The sequence below is a fragment of the Athene cunicularia genome (genome assembly GCF_003259725.1).
Source record: "Athene cunicularia isolate RWA chromosome 2 unlocalized genomic scaffold, athCun1 chr2_part1, whole genome shotgun sequence".
Lineage (NCBI taxonomy): Eukaryota > Metazoa > Chordata > Aves > Strigiformes > Strigidae > Athene > Athene cunicularia.
The window spans coordinates 2,435,426-2,440,029 of record NW_020799095.1 but is presented as its reverse complement, the minus strand read 5'-3'; positions in this window follow the sequence as shown (position 1 = coordinate 2,440,029).

Here is a 4,604-nt window from a genome sequence, read left to right as displayed (position 1 = left end):
GCTCTCTGGCCAGTTCGTAATCACCTCTAGTATCCCTGGGCGGCTGGGGTTCCCTATTCGAGCCCGTTGTGTTATCAATGCAACCCATTTACTCCACGTGGCATCGGTTGCATGATGCATGGAGGAGTCTTTTCCTTTGAACATCCACCCCAGCACCGGCAGTCGGGGTGCCAGGAGGAGCTGTGTTCCAGTGCCGACCACTTCTGAGGCAGCCCGAACTCCTTCGTACGCTGCCAGTATCATCTTCTCAGATGGTGTGTAATTAGCTTCAGAGCCTTTGTATCCCCGGCTCCAAAAGCCCAGAGATCGGCCTCGGGTCTCCCCAGGTGCTCTCTGCCAGAGGCTCCAGGTAGGGCCATTCTCCCCGGCTGCAGTGTAGAGCATCTTCTTAACCTCCTGCCCTTCCTGGACTGGCCCGAGGGCTACTGCTTGGGCAATCTCTCGTTTAATCTGTTCAAAGGATTGTTGTTGCTCAGGGCCCCATTCAGAATCGTTCTTCTTACGGGTTACGTGGTAGAGAGGGCTCACAATCAGGCTGTAGTTCGTGATGTGCATCCTCCAGAACCCCACAGCGCCCAGGAAAGACTGAGTCTCCTTTTTAGAGGTTGGTGGGGCCATGGCTGTTATCTTGTTTATCAACTCCATTGGGGTGTGGCGACACCCGTCTTGCCATTTTATTCTGTCTGGGCAATTTCCCACTGGACACTTGAGCTGCACTCACTTTTCTTGGAAGACTCCCCTTTTGTGATGGTCTTCCCTTTCAGCTGCTCTACTCATGCAGCTAGGGCAGCAGTGGGCTGTCCATCCCACCTCCTCATGTTTTCTCCATGGTCGTGGAGGAAAAACCACAGGGTGCCTCGTGGTGTGTGCCTTCTGCTGCCTTTCTTTTGGGTGGGGAAACGTTTACTTATAATGGCTGAGACAGCAGCCCATGTAGGTGGAATATATGACGTCTTCTTCCACTCTCTGGATCCTCTGGGACAGTTCCTCCACAGCTGAAACCTAGGAATGTTGAGATGAAGGGAGATTTCCCTCATATTGCCGGAGCTTGCCAACCACTCCATCCACTGTTAGAGTCTGGGTGTCTGTCCACCAGGACACTATTGCCAGTGCTTTTGAGTGTGCTTCTGGTGCGCTCTTCAGGAACTTTCGCCACATCAGGTGTGTGCAAGGGGCCTGATCTGGGTCCATGGGTGACTGCTCAGCATTCAGATCACTGTAAATCATGTCAAACAGCCAGTTCCCTGAGGTTCTGAATGCCCTTCCCAGTACTGGTCCATTTGCCCAGCTGACATAGGCTATCATCCTTGTAGGGGTGCCTCTCCCTTACACTGAGTAGGAGTTGCCTCCAAAGGCTGAGGGTTTGAGCCTCTTTCCCTATTTCCCTATCAATGCCAGCATCCTTGGCCAAAGATCCCAGCTGCTTGGCCTCTCTCCCCTCCATCTCAAAAGAACTGGCTCCATTGTCCCAGCATCAGAGCAGCCAGATGCAAATCTGCTCACCTCCCAGGCGGCCGAAATCTCTCCGCATATCTCTCAGCTCAGTCAGGGACAGAGATCAGACAATCACCACTGGTCCTTCCTCCTGTTCCCGTGCTGGGCCTGGCTCATCCCCATCCCCCACTTTGCGAGCTGACTCTCTGGTATATTTTGTTTTCTGTATCGAGGTGACTGATACCGGCACTGGCTGGCTCTCTGGCTCAGTCGCTGTGCTGGTGGAGGCGACTGAGACTGGCTCTGCCTGTGCCCCCGGCCCGGATACTGTACCAGTAACTTCACTCTCAGGTTCTGTAGCCTCTTCTCCCCACTGGGCTCTCCTGCTAGAACACAGAATCTAGCATGAACCTCTGAAAGGAAGTTAATGTGGTCTTCAGAGTGAGAGCTAAGGCAAGTGGGATAAAACATATGAAATTAATGTGTTTTTTTTCCATGCTTTTAGAAAGAAAACATTCAACAAGGTGTGAAAGATCGTGAATATGTCTAAGATTGGATAAAAGGATAACTCCCCAGCTTGTCGGTGGTCACTGGCTAGAATACCATGCTTTGTCTCTCTAAATGGTGCATGAAGGTACATGACATTTTGCTATTCCTAAAGGGGCACGTGACAGTCTCTTAAAACAATGTGAGATAAAGATATAGCATAGACAGAGAAAAAAAACGCTGTCTTTTGGTACATCTGTTCTATTTCTTGTACTCCTGGAGTAGTAGAAGCACCTGCTAACGTTTAGTTCAGCAACATGGACTGAAATGTAAATAATTCCAGTATATCAGTCCCTTCTCCCTCACAGAAAAACTGAGATACTTTCTGGTTCTGTGTCACTATTAACTGGTATATGTCATGAGGCTCCTGAAGGTAACTTCAACATCATGACATGGGTCCTACAACTAAGTGTCTCCCCTCCAGTTGGGTGACTTGCCTGTATATATACACATACAAATATACATTAACCCGTGTTATTCTCCTGGTTGTGCATGGGCCATGAACTGGTTTTAAAAGGCAATTTGGAAGCAAAAATCCCTTTCTGGGGGAGTAACAGAGTTTAAGAATATTCACACAGAGCCCTTACTGCCAGTTGGCCTCAAAGCATGGTCCACGCATGTTTAACTTACTACCATAGACACAGCCAGCGAGAGCAGAGCTCTGCAGGAGCTGAGAGCCACTTCACCACCCAGAGGCTGTTCACTGGTGGTATCTGGGCTTCTATGGTTCCTGGAAAATATTACTGGCCACGTTCTTCTTTTGTGCAAGGCAATGCTTTCAGATGTTTCCTGCTGAGGTGCTCAGAAAGAAGTCATTGTCTAAAATAAAAATAAAAATGGTGGCAAGATGCCCTTCCATACAAAGGAAAGAAAGCAAAACTGGCTTACCAGTGAATACTACCCTGATTTCAGCAGTGACTGACAGCTGAGGCGGGCATGGTTTGCAACTGGAAAAGGCTATCTGAGCTGTAAAAGTATGGACCAACCACATTCTCCAGCATTGAAACAAAAATGAATGATGTGTTGTTGCTGGGGGATAGAGCAGCAAGTCAGACTGCTAAGGCTGCACATGAAGTTTTTTTTTTTTTTTTTTTTTTTTTTTAATGCAAGACTGTTTTCCGGTTATTGACTAAAACTATCTTGTTTAGAGAACGCTGACCTTCAGGCTGAGAACAGCTGGTGGTTTCATGGTTTCCAGGAGGGAAAGGCTTGGGACTCCATGTGCTTTTGGATTTATTAAAAAAATCATGATGGAAAAGATGTATTGGAGGCAGGGAGATGGTTTCAGCATGCAGTCTCATGACACAAGGATGTGCTTCTTACTGAAGAAAAAAATTATCCCACCCTATCTCCTCTTCTTATTGAAGTGCTCTCACTCTTCTGTCTTGTACCTTCAAAAGTCCACACAATGTTGTGCGGTGAGATGAATTGAGTTAGTTGATTAGTTTTCAGATAGAGCAATTTCGTGATCTGGCTCACTGTATTATCATACTAATGGCACAAGAAAGGGGGGAGAGGACCACTCTTTTTGGCAGCAGTGTGGACTTCAAATTTTTGTCAGACAGCAATCTTACAATAATGGAAATAAATGGCTTTCTGTTTACAAAAATAGATGAATGCCAAAAGCCAGGGCCAAAGGGTAAGAGCTCTGCAAGGCAGCTTTAAAGACTGAAGGCAAAATGCAGCCAATGGACTCGGAGTGGAGAGACGTCCCCAGAAAAGACAGGAAGAAAGTCTGCAGTATTTCTGTAACTGTTGTATGTGTAACTGAATGGCAGAATGTTGTGGAAAGCGACTTCATAAATGGGATTAAAAAGAGATTAGAGAAAGTCCTGGAACATCAATCCAGTGGTTTAGACATTCCTAAGCTCCCGACCTCCCGAAACTGGTAGGATGCAGCTATGGGAAATGCAGCTCTAACCTCATCTTGTTCCTTCTATGCTTTTCCTCACTGCCTGCTGTCAGATAAAGGATACTGAACTCAGACACTTGCCTTGACTGGATTTTCCTAATTTAATTTTTCAGACCTGTAACAAACAGTGGGATAGAGTAACAAACATGTTTTGCCTGGTGCACTCTGATACAGAAACTTTAGCACTTGCACTTCATCCACAGGATTTGGGTCAATGGGATCACTTTGCAGGCACATTGAGGCTGTTCGAAATCACAACCTGCCTGCACAGCCCTTTGTCCCATCTCCTTTAAGGGTGAATGCTAACCAAATTATTCTCCTGCCAAAACAAAACCCAGTCCATTTTCAAGCAGGTCATGTTTACTGCACTTGATGTGATGAGCAGTGCGATGATCATGCAGTTATTTAGTTTATGTAAAAGATGTAAGTGGGTCCCTTCTTGAATATGAAGATGTGCTGAGCTTTCTCCATCCACAAAAAAGTCTCCCAGGAATGGAAAAGAAACAAGTACTAGGGGAGAGATAGTTTTTTTCTGCATCCCTCGGTATCCTCAGCCTATATTTTCTACCTACAAGTCATATAATAGGCTCATACGATAGGCATTGCATTGATTTGCCTTTGCACATTGTATCATCAGGAAAAGAAAAATTATTAGAAGCCCATTGAGTTTGTTTCCTTTTTGGGCACTTGGAAAAAAAAAAAAAAAAAAAAA